Consider the following 15326-nt stretch of genomic DNA (forward strand, 5'->3'; position numbering starts at 1 on the left):
CTAAATACTAACTAATAACTACTAAATACTAACTAATAACTACTAACTACTAACTACTAACTACTAACTGCTAGCTACTAACACTAATACTAAATACTAAATATTAACTACTAACTACTAACTACTAACTACTAACTATTAACTACTAACTATTAACTACTAACAAATAACCACTAACTACTAGCTACTAACTACTAACTACTAACTACTAACTAGTAACTACTAGCTACTAACTACTAACTTCTAACTACTATCTAATAACTAATAACTACTAACTACTAACAACTAACTACTAAATACTAGCTACTGACTACTAACTACTCACTACTAACTATTAACTACTAACTATTAACTACTAACGAATAACTAATAACTACTAACTACTAACTAAAAAGTACTAACTACTAACTACTAACGACTAACTATTAACTTTTTACTACTAACTACTAACTACTTACTACTAACTACTAACTACTAACTACTAACTACTAACTACTAATTACTAACTACTAACTACTAACTGCTAATTACTAACTACTAACTACTAACTACTAATTACTAACTACTAACTACTAACTACTAATTACTAACTACTAGCTACTAACTACTAACTACTAACTACTAACTGCTAGCTACTAACACTAATACTAAATACTAAATACTAACTACTAACTACTAACTACTAACTACTAACAACTAACCACTAACTACGACCTACTAACTACTAACTACTAACTACTAACTGCTAGCTACTAACTCCTAACTACTAAATACTAAATACTGACTACTGACTACTAACTACTAACTACTAACTACTAACTACTAACAACTAACCACTAACTACTAGCTACTAACTTCTAACTACTAACTACTAACTACTAACAACTAACTACTAACTACTAACTACTAACTACTAACTACTAACTACTAACTACTAACTACTAGCTACTAAATACTAACTACTAACTTCTAACTATTAACTACTAACTGCTAGCTACTAACACTAATACTAAATACTAAATATTAACTACTAACTACTAACTACTAACTACTAACTACTAACTATTAACTACTAACTATTGACTACTAACAACTAACCACTAACTACTAGCTACTAACTACCAACTACTAACTACTAACTACTAACTACTAACTACTAGCTTTTAACTACTAACTTCTAACTACTATCTAATAACTAATAACTACTAACTACTAACAACTAACTACTAAATACTAGCTACTAACTACTAACTACTAACTACTAACTATTAACTACTAACTATTAACTACTAACTAATAACTAATAACTACTAACTACTAACTACTAACTACTAAGTACTAACTACTAACAACTAACCACTAACTACGACCTACTAACTACTAACTACTAACTACTAACTGCTAGCTACTAACTCCTAACTACTAAATACTAAATACTGACTACTGACTACTAACTACTAACTACTAACTACTAACTACTAACAACTAACCACTAACTACTAGCTACTAACTTCTAACTACTAACTACTAACTACTAACAACTAACTACTAACTACTAACTACTAACTACTAACTACTAACTACTAACTACTAACTACTAGCTACTAAATACTAACTACTAACTTCTAACTATTAACTACTAACTGCTAGCTACTAACACTAATACTAAATACTAAATATTAACTACTAACTACTAACTACTAACTACTAACTACTAACTATTAACTACTAACTATTGACTACTAACAACTAACCACTAACTACTAGCTACTAACTACCAACTACTAACTACTAACTACTAACTACTAACTACTAGCTTTTAACTACTAACTTCTAACTACTATCTAATAACTAATAACTACTAACTACTAACAACTAACTACTAAATACTAGCTACTAACTACTAACTACTAACTACTAACTATTAACTACTAACTATTAACTACTAACTAATAACTAATAACTACTAACTACTAACTACTAACTACTAAGTACTAACTACTAACTACTAACTACTAACCATTAACTTTTTACTACTAACTACTAACTACTTACTACTAACTACTAACTACTAACTACTAACTACTAACTACTAACTACTAATTACTAACTACTAACTACTAACTACTAACTACTAACTACTAGCTACTAACTACTAACTACTAACTACTAACTGCTAGCTACTAACACTAATACTATATAGTAAATACTAACTACTAACTACTAACTACTAACTACTAACTACTAACAACTAACCACTAACTACGACCTACTAACTACTAACTACTAACTATTAACTACTAAATACTAACTAATAACTACTAACTACTAACTACTAACTGCTAGCTACTAACACTAATACTAAATACTAAATATTAACTACTAACTACTAACTACTAACTGCTAACTATTAAAAACTAACTATTAACTACTAACTAATAACTACTAACTACTAACTACTAACTACTAATTACTAACTACTAACTACTAACTACTAACTACTAACTACTAACTACTAACTACTAAGTACTAACTACTAACCACTAACTGCTAGCTACTAACTCCTAACTACTAAATACTAACTAATAACTACTAAATACTAACTAATAACTACTAACTACTAACTACTAACTACTAACTGCTAGCTACTAACACTAATACTAAATACTAAATATTAACTACTAACTACTAACTACTAACTACTAACTATTAACTACTAACTATTAACTACTAACAAATAACCACTAACTACTAGCTACTAACTACTAACTACTAACTACTAACTAGTAACTACTAGCTACTAACTACTAACTTCTAACTACTATCTAATAACTAATAACTACTAACTACTAACAACTAACTACTAAATACTAGCTACTGACTACTAACTACTCACTACTAACTATTAACTACTAACTATTAACTACTAACGAATAACTAATAACTACTAACTACTAACTAATAAGTACTAACTACTAACTACTAACGACTAACTATTAACTTTTTACTACTAACTACTAACTACTTACTACTAACTACTAACTACTAACTACTAACTACTAACTACTAATTACTAACTACTAACTACTAACTGCTAATTACTAACTACTAACTACTAACTACTAATTACTAACTACTAACTACTAACTACTAACTACTAACTACTAATTACTAACTACTAGCTACTAACTACTAACTACTAACTACTAACTGCTAGCTACTAACACTAATACTAAATACTAAATACTAACTACTAACTACTAACTACTAACTACTAACAACTAACCACTAACTACGACCTACTAACTACTAACTACTAACTACTAACTGCTAGCTACTAACTCCTAACTACTAAATACTAAATACTGACTACTGACTACTAACTACTAACTACTAACTACTAACTACTAACAACTAACCACTAACTACTAGCTACTAACTTCTAACTACTAACTACTAACTACTAACAACTAACTACTAACTACTAACTACTAACTACTAACTACTAACTACTAACTACTAACTACTAGCTACTAAATACTAACTACTAACTTCTAACTATTAACTACTAACTGCTAGCTACTAACACTAATACTAAATACTAAATATTAACTACTAACTACTAACTACTAACTACTAACTACTAACTATTAACTACTAACTATTGACTACTAACAACTAACCACTAACTACTAGCTACTAACTACCAACTACTAACTACTAACTACTAACTACTAACTACTAGCTTTTAACTACTAACTTCTAACTACTATCTAATAACTAATAACTACTAACTACTAACAACTAACTACTAAATACTAGCTACTAACTACTAACTACTAACTACTAACTATTAACTACTAACTATTAACTACTAACTAATAACTAATAACTACTAACTACTAACTACTAACTACTAAGTACTAACTACTAACTACTAACTACTAACCATTAACTTTTTACTACTAACTACTAACTACTTACTACTAACTACTAACTACTAACTACTAACTACTAACTACTAACTACTAATTACTAACTACTAACTACTAACTACTAACTACTAACTACTAGCTACTAACTACTAACTACTAACTACTAACTGCTAGCTACTAACACTAATACTATATAGTAAATACTAACTACTAACTACTAACTACTAACTACTAACTACTAACAACTAACCACTAACTACGACCTACTAACTACTAACTACTAATTACTAACTACTAGCTACTAACTACTAACTACTAACTACTAACTGCTAGCTACTAACACTAATACTAAATACTAAATACTAACTACTAACTACTAACTACTAACTACTAACAACTAACCACTAACTACGACCTACTAACTACTAACTACTAACTACTAACTGCTAGCTACTAACTCCTAACTACTAAATACTAAATACTGACTACTGACTACTAACTACTAACTACTAACTACTAACTACTAACAACTAACCACTAACTACTAGCTACTAACTTCTAACTACTAACTACTAACTACTAACAACTAACTACTAACTACTAACTACTAACTACTAACTACTAACTACTAACTACTAACTACTAGCTACTAAATACTAACTACTAACTTCTAACTATTAACTACTAACTGCTAGCTACTAACACTAATACTAAATACTAAATATTAACTACTAACTACTAACTACTAACTACTAACTACTAACTATTAACTACTAACTATTGACTACTAACAACTAACCACTAACTACTAGCTACTAACTACCAACTACTAACTACTAACTACTAACTACTAACTACTAGCTTTTAACTACTAACTTCTAACTACTATCTAATAACTAATAACTACTAACTACTAACAACTAACTACTAAATACTAGCTACTAACTACTAACTACTAACTACTAACTATTAACTACTAACTATTAACTACTAACTAATAACTAATAACTACTAACTACTAACTACTAACTACTAAGTACTAACTACTAACTACTAACTACTAACCATTAACTTTTTACTACTAACTACTAACTACTTACTACTAACTACTAACTACTAACTACTAACTACTAACTACTAACTACTAATTACTAACTACTAACTACTAACTACTAACTACTAACTACTAGCTACTAACTACTAACTTCTAACTACTAACTGCTAGCTACTAACACTAATACTATATAGTAAATACTAACTACTAACTACTAACTACTAACTACTAACTACTAACAACTAACCACTAACTACGACCTACTAACTACTAACTACTAACTACTAACTGCTAGCTACTAACTCCTAATTACTGAATACTAAATACTGTCTACTGACTACTAACTACTAACTACTAACTACTAACAGCTAACCACTAACTACTAGCTACTAACTACTAACTACTAACTACTAACTACTACATACTAACTTCTAACTACTGACTACTAGCTACTAACTACTAACTACTAAATGCTAGCTACTAACTACTAACTACTAACTACTAACTATTAACTACTAACTATTAACTTTTAACTAATAACTACTAACTACTAACTACTAACTACTAAGTACTAACTACTAACTACTAACTATTAACTACTAACTATTAACTTTTAACTAATAACTACTAACTACTAACTACTAACTACTATCTAATAACTAATAACTACTAGCTACTAACAACTAACTACTAAATACTAGCTACTAACTACTAACTACTAACTACTAACTATTAACTACTAACTATTAACTACTAACTATTAACTTTTAACTAATAACTACTAACTACTAACTTCTAACTACTATCTAATAACTAATAACTACTAGCTACTAACAACTAACTACTAAATACTAGCTACTAACTACTAACTACTAACTACTAACTATTAACTACTAACTATTAACTTTTAACTAATAACTACTAACTACTAACTACTAACTACTAAGTACTAACTACTAACTACTAACTACTAACTACTAACTTTTTACTACTAACTACTAACTACTAACTACTAACTACTAACTACTAAATACTAATTACTAACTACTAACTACTAACTGCTAACTACTAACTACTAACTACTAACTACTAATTACTAACTACTAACTACTAACTACTAATTACTAACTACTAGCTACTAACTACTAACCACTAACTACTAACTGCTAGCTGCTAACACTAATACTAAATACTAAATACTAACTACTAACTACTAACTGCTAACTACTAACTACTAACAACTAACCACTAACTACGACCTACTAACTACTAACTACTAACTACTAACTGCTAGCTACTAACTCCTAACTACTAAATAATAAATACTGACTACTGACTAATAACTACTAACTACTAACTACTAACAACTAACCACTAACTACTAGCTACTAACTACTAACTACTAACTACTAACTACTAACTACTAACTACTAGCTACTAACTACTTACTACTAACTACTAACTTCTGACTACTATCTAATAACTAATAACTACTAGCTACTAACAACTAACTACTAAATACTAGCTACTAACTACTAACTACTAACTACTAACTATTAACTACTAACTGTTAACTACTAACTAATAACTAATAACTACTTACTAATAAGTACTAAGTACTAATTACTAACTACTAACTAATAACTACTAACTATTAACTTTTTACTACTAACTACTAACTACTTACTACTAACTACTAACTACTAACACTAATACTAAATACTAAATACTAACTACTAACTACTAACTACTAACTACTAACTACTAACAACTAACCACTAACTACGACCTACTAACTACTAACTACTAACTACTAACTGCTAGCTACTAACTCCTAACTACTAAATACTAAATACTGACTACTGACTACTAACTACTAACTACTAACTACTAACTACTAACTACTAACTACTAGCTACTAACTACTAACTACTAACTTCTTACTACTATCTAATAACTAATAACTACTAGCTACTAACAACTAACTACTAAATACTAGCTACTAACTCCTAACTACTAACTATTAACTACTAACTATTAACTACTAAATAATAACTACTAACTACTAACTACTAACTACTAAGTACTAACTACTAACTACTAACTACTAACTACTAACTACTAACTACTAACTACTAATTATTAACTTTTTACTACTAACTACTAACTACTTACTACTAACTACTAACTAATCACTACTTACTACTAACTACTAATTACTAACTACTAACTACTAAGTACTAACTACTAACCACTAACTGCTAGCTACTAACTCCTAACTACTAAATACTAAATACTGACTACTGACTACTAACTACTAACTACTAACTACTAACTGCTAACTACTAACTACTAACTGCTAACTACTAACTACTAACTACTAACTACTAACTACTAACTACTAACTACTAAATACTAACCAATAACTACTAACTACTAACTACTAACTGCTAGCTACTAACACTAATACTAAATACTAAATATTAACTACTAACTACTAACTACTAACTATTAACTACTAACTATTAACTACTAACAACTAACCACTAACTACTAGCTACTAACTACTAACTACTAACTACTAACTACTAACTACTAACTACTAACTACTAGCTACTAACTCCTAACTTCTAACTACTATATAATAACTAATAACTACTAACTACTAACAACTAACTACTAAATACTAGCTACTAACTACTAACTAATAACTACTAACTAATAACTACTAACTACTAATTATTAACTTTTTACTACTAACTACTAACTACTTACTACTAACTACTAACTACTAACTACTTACTACTAACTACTAATTACTAACTACTAACTACTAATTACTAACTACTAACTACTAAGTACTAACTACTAACCACTAACTGCTAGCTACTAACTCCTAACTACTAAATACTAAATACTGACTACTGACTACTAACTACTAACTACTAACTATTAACTGCTAATTACTAACTACTAACTACTAACTACTAACTACTAACTACTAACTACTAACTACTAACTACTAACTACTAAATACTAACTAATAACTACTAACTACTAACTACTAACTACTAACTGCTAGCTACTAACACTAATACTAAATACTAAATATTAACTACTAACTACTAACTACTAACTATTAACTACTAACTATTAACTACTAACAACTAACCACTAACTACTAGCTACTAACTACTAACTACTAACTACTAACTACTAAGTACTAACTACTAACCACTAACTGCTAGCTACTAACTCCTAACTACTAAATACTAAATACTAACTAATAACTACTAACTGCTAACTACTAACTACTAACTGCTAGCTACTAACACTAATACTAAATACTAAATACTGACTACTGACTACTAACTACTAACTACTTACTACTAACTACTAACTACTAACTACTAACTACTAAATACTAACTAATAACTACTAACTACTAACTACTAACTACTAACTACTAACTACTAAATACTAACTAATAACTACTAACTGCTAACTACTAACTACTAACTGCTAGCTACTAACACTAATACTAAATACTAAATACTGACTACTGACTACTAACTACTAACTACTTACTACTAACTACTAACTACTAACTACTAACTACTAAATACTAACTAATAACTACTAACTACTAACTACTAACAACTAACTATTAACTACTAACTATTAACTACTAACAACTAACCACTAACTGCTAGCTACTAACTACTAACTACTAAATACTAACTAATAACTACTAACTACTAACTACTAACTACTAACTACTAACTACTAACTACTAACTACTAAATACTAACTAATAACTACTAACTGCTAACTACTAACTACTAACTACTATCTACTAACTACTAACTACTAACTACTAACTACTAACTACTAACTACTAACTACTAACTACTAACTACTAACTACTAACTACTAACTACTAACTACTAACTACTAACTACTAACTACTAACTACTAACTACTAACTACTAACTACTAACTACTAACGACTAACTACTAACTACTAAATACTAACTAATAACTACTAACTGCTAACTACTAACTACTAACTGCTAGCTACTAACACTAATACTAAATACTAAATATTAACTACTAACTACTAACTACTAACTACTAACTACCAACTACTAACTACTAACTACTAACTACTAATTAATAACTACTAACTACTAACCACTAACTACTAACTGCTAACTACTAACTACTAACTACTAACTACTTACTACTAACTACTAACTACTAACAACTAACTACTAATTACTAACTACTAACTACTAACTGCTAACTACTAACTACTAACTACTAAGTACTAACTACTAACCACTAACTGCTAGCTACTAACTCCTAACTACTAAATACTAAATACTAAATACTGACTACTGACTACTAACTACTAACTACTTACTACTAACTACTAACTACTAACTACTAACTACTAAATACTAACTAATAACTACTAACTACTAACTACTAACTACTAACTACTAACTACTAACTACTAAATACTAACTAATAACTACTAACTGCTAACTACTAACTACTAACTGCTAGCTACTAACACTAATACTAAATACTAAATATTAACTACTAACTACTAACTACTAACAACTAACTATTAACTACTAACTATTAACTACTAACAACTAACCACTAACTGCTAGCTACTAACTACTAACTACTAAATACTAACTAATAACTACTAACTACTAACTACTAACTACTAACTACTAACTACTAACTACCAACTACTAACTACTAAATACTAACTAATAACTACTAACTGCTAACTACTAACTACTAACTACTATCTACTAACTACTAACTACTAACTACTAACTACTAACTACTAACTACTAACTACTAACTACTAACTACTAACTACTAACTACTAACTACTAACTACTAACTACTAACTACTAACTACTAACTACTAACTACTAACTACTAAATACTAACTAATAACTACTAACTGCTAACTACTAACTACTAACTGCTAGCTACTAACACTAATACTAAATACTAAATATTAACTACTAACTACTAACTACTAACTACTAACTACCAACTACTAACTACTAACTACTAACTACTAATTAATAACTACTAACTACTAACCACTAACTACTAGCTGCTAACTACTAACTACTAACTACTAACTACTAACTACCAACTACTAACTACTAACTACTAACTACTAGCTACTAGCTACTAACTACTAAATATTAAATACTAACTACTAACTACTAACTACTAACTACTAATTACTAACTACAAACTACAAACTACTAACTACTATCTACTAACTACTAACTACTAACTACTAACTACTAACTACTAACTACTAACTACTAACTACTAACTACTAACTACTAACTACTAACTACTAACTACTAACTACTAACTACTAACTACTAACTACTAACTACTAACTACTAACTACTAACTACTAACTACTAACTACTAACTACTAACTACTAACTACTAACTACTAACTACTAACTACTAACCACTAACTACTAACTACTAACTACTAACTACTAACTACTAACTACTAACTACTAACTACTAACTACTAACTACTAACTACTAACTACTAACTACTAAATACTAACCACTAACTACTAACTACTAATTTCTAACTACTAAATATTAAATACTAAATACTAACTACTAACTACTAACTACTAACTACTAACTACTAACTACTAACTACTAACTACTAACTACTAACTACTAACTACTAACTACTAACTACTAACTACTAACTACTAACTACTAACTACTAAATATTAAATACTAAATACTAACTACTAACTACTAACTACTAACTACTAACTACTAACTACTAACTACTAACTACTAACTACTAACTACTAACTACTAACTACTAACTACTAACTACTAACTACTAACTACTAACTACTAACTACTAACTACTAACTACTAAATACTAACTACTAACTACTAACTACTAACTACTAACTACTAACTACTAACTACTAAATTTTAAATACTAAATACTAAATATTAAATACTAAATACTAACTACTAACTACTAACTACAAACTACTAACTACTAACTACTAACTACTAACTACTAACGACTAACTACTAACTACTAACTACTAACTACTAACTACTAACTACTAACTACTAACTACTAACTACTAACTACTAACTACTAACTACTAACTACTAACTCCTAACTACTAAATATTAAATACTAAATACTAACTACTAACTACTAACTACTAATTACTAACTACTAACTACTAACTACTAACTACTAACTACTAACTACTAACTACTAACTACTATCTACTAACTACTAACTACTAACTACTAACCACTAACTACTAACTACTAACTACTAACTACTAACTACTAACTACTAACTACTAACTACTAGCTGCTAACTACTAACTACTAACTACTTACTACTAACTACTAACTACTAACTACTAACTACTAAATTCTAACTACTAACTACTTACTACTAACTACTAACTACTAACTACTATTAAGTAACTACTAACTACTAATTACTAACTACTAACTACTAACTACTAACTACTAACTACTAACTACTAACTACTTACTAATAACTACTAACTACTAACCACTAACTACTAACTACTATCTACTAACTACTAACTACTAACTACTAACAACCAACTACTAACTACTAACTACTAACTACTAGCTACTAGCTACTAACTACTAACCACTAATTACTAACTACAAACTACTAACTACTAACCACTAACTACCAACTACTAACTACTAACTACTAATAACTAACTACTAACTACTAACTACTATTAAGTAACTACTAACTACTAATTACTAACTACTAACTACTAACTACTAACTACTAACTACTAACTACTAACTACTAACTACTTACTAATAACTACTAACTACTAACCACTAACTACTAACTACTATCTACTAACTACTAACTACTAACTACTAACAACCAACTACTAACTACTAACTACTAACTACTAGCTACTAGCTACTAACTACTAACTACTAATTACTAACTACAAACTACTAACTACTAACCACTAACTACTAACTACTAACTACTAACTACTAACTACTAACTACTAATAACTAACTACTAACTACTAACTACTAACTACTAACTACTAACTACTAACTACTAACTACTAACTACTAACTCCTAACTACTAAATATTAAATACTAAATACTAACTACTAACTACTAACTACTAATTACTAACTACTAACTACTAACTACTAACTACTAACTACTAACTACTAACTACTAACTACTAAATACTAACTACTAACTACTAACTACTAACTACTAACTACTAACTACTAACTACTAACTACTAACTACTAACTACTAAATTTTAAATACTAAATACTAAATATTAAATACTAAATACTAACTACTTACTACTAACTACAAACTACTAACTACTAACTACTAACTACTAACTACTAAATATTAAATACTAAATACTAACTACTAACTACTAACTACTAACTACTAACTACTAACTACTAACTACTAACTACTAACTACTAACTACTAACTACTAACTACTAAATACTAACTACTAACTACTAACTACCAACTACCAACTACTAACTACGAAATTTTAAATACTAAATACTAAATATTAAATACTAAATACTAACTACTAACTACTAACTACAAACTACTAACTACTAACTACTAACTACTAACTACTAACGACTAACTACTAACTACTAACTACTAACAACTAACTACTAACTACTAACTACTAACTACTAACTACTAACTACTAACTACTAACTCCTAACTACTAAATATTAAATACTAAATACTAACTACTAACTACTAACTACTAATTACTAACTACTAACTACTAACTACTAACTACTAACTACTAACTACTAACTACTAACTAACCACTAACTACTAACTACTAACTACTAACTACTAACTATTAACCACTAACTACTAGCTGCTAACTACTAACTACTAACTACTTACTACTAACTACTAACTACTAACTACTAACTACTAACTACTAAATTCTAACTACTAACTACTTACTACTAACTACTAACTACTAACTACTAACTACTATTAAGTAACTACTATCTACTAATTACTAACTACTAACTACTAACTACTAACTACTAACTACTAACTACTAACTACTAACTACTAACTACTAACTACTTACTAATAACTACTAACTACTAACCACTAACTACTAACTACTATCTACTAACTACTAACTACTAACTTCTAACAACCAACTACTAACTACTAACTACTAACTACTAGCTACTAGCTACTAACTACTAACTACTAATTACTAACTACAAACTACTAACTACTAACCACTAACTACTAACTACTAACTACTAATAACTAACTACTAACTACTAACTACTAACTACTAACTACTAACTACTAACTACTAACTACTAACTCCTAACTACTAAATATTAAATACTAAATACTAACTACTAACTACTAACTACTAATTACTAACTACTAACTACTAACTACTAACTACTAACTACTAAACTACTAACTACTAACTACTAACTACTAACTACTAACTACTAACTACTAACTACTAACTACTAACTACTAACTACTAACTACTAACTACTAAACTACTAACTACTAACTACTAACTACTAACTACTAACTACTACACTACTAACTACTAAACTACTAACTACTAACTACTAACGACTAACTACTAACTACTAACTACTAACTACTAACTACAAAACTACTAACTACTAACTACTAACTACTAACTACTAACTCCTAACTACTAAATATTGAATACTAAATACTAACTACTAACTACTAACTTCTAATTACTAACTACTAACTACTAACTACTAACTACTAACTACTAACTACTAACTACTAACTACTAACTACTAACTACTAACTACTAACTACTAACTACTAACTACTAACTACTAACTACTAACTACTAGCTGCTAACTACTAACTACTAACTACTTACTACTAAAACTAACTAACTACTACTACTAACTACTAACTACTAACTACTAAATTCTAACTACTAACTACTTACTACTAACTACTAACTACTAACTACTATTAAGTAACTACTAACTACTAATTACTAACTACTAACTACTAACTACTAACTACTAACTACTAGCTACTAACTACTAACTACTAACTACTAACTACTAACTACTTACTAATAACTACTAACTACTAACCACTAAACTACTAACTACTATCTACTAACTACTAACTACTAACTACTAACAACCAACTACTAACTACTAACTACTAACTACTAGCTACTAGCTACTAACTACTAACTACTAATTACTAACTACAAACTACTAACTACTAATCACTAACTACTAACTACTAATACTAACTACTAACTACTAATAACTAACTATTAACTACTAACTACTAACTACTAACTACTAACTAATAACTACTAACTACTAACCACTAACTACTAACTACTAACTACTAATTACTAACTACTAACTACTACTACTAACTACTAACTACTAACTACTAACTACTAACTACTAACTACTAACTACTAACTACTAACTACTAACTACTAAACTACTAACTACTAACTACTAACTACTAACTACTAAATTCTAACTACTAACTACTTACTACTAACTACTAACTACTAACTACTATTAAGTAACTACTAACTACTAATTACTAACTACTAACTACTAACTACTAACTACTAACTACTAACTACTAATTACTAACTATTAACTAATAACTACTAACTACTAACCACTAACTACTAACTACTATCTACTAACTACTAACTACTAACAACCAACTACTAACTACTAACTACTAACTACTAGCTACTAGCTACTAACTACTAACTACTAATTACTAACTACAAACTACTAACTACTAACTACTAACTACTAACTACTAACTACTAACTACTAATAACTAACAACTAACTACTAACTACTAACTACTAACTACTAACTACTAACTAATAACTACTATCTACTAACCACTAACTACTAACTACTAACTACTAATTACTAACTACTAAGTACTAACTACTAACTACTAACTACCAACTACTAACTACTAACTACTAACTACTAACTACTAGCTACAGGCTACTAACTGCTAACAACTAATTACTAACTACAAACCACAAAATATTAAATACTAAATACTAACTACTAACTACTAACTACCAACTACTAACTACCATCTACTAACTACTAACTACGAGCTACTAGCTACTAACTACTAACTACTAATTACTAACTAC

The sequence above is a fragment of the Convolutriloba macropyga genome, chromosome 15 (genome assembly GCF_964194025.1).
Source record: "Convolutriloba macropyga chromosome 15, txConMacr16.3, whole genome shotgun sequence".
Classification (NCBI taxonomy): Eukaryota; Metazoa; Xenacoelomorpha; order Acoela; family Convolutidae; genus Convolutriloba; species Convolutriloba macropyga.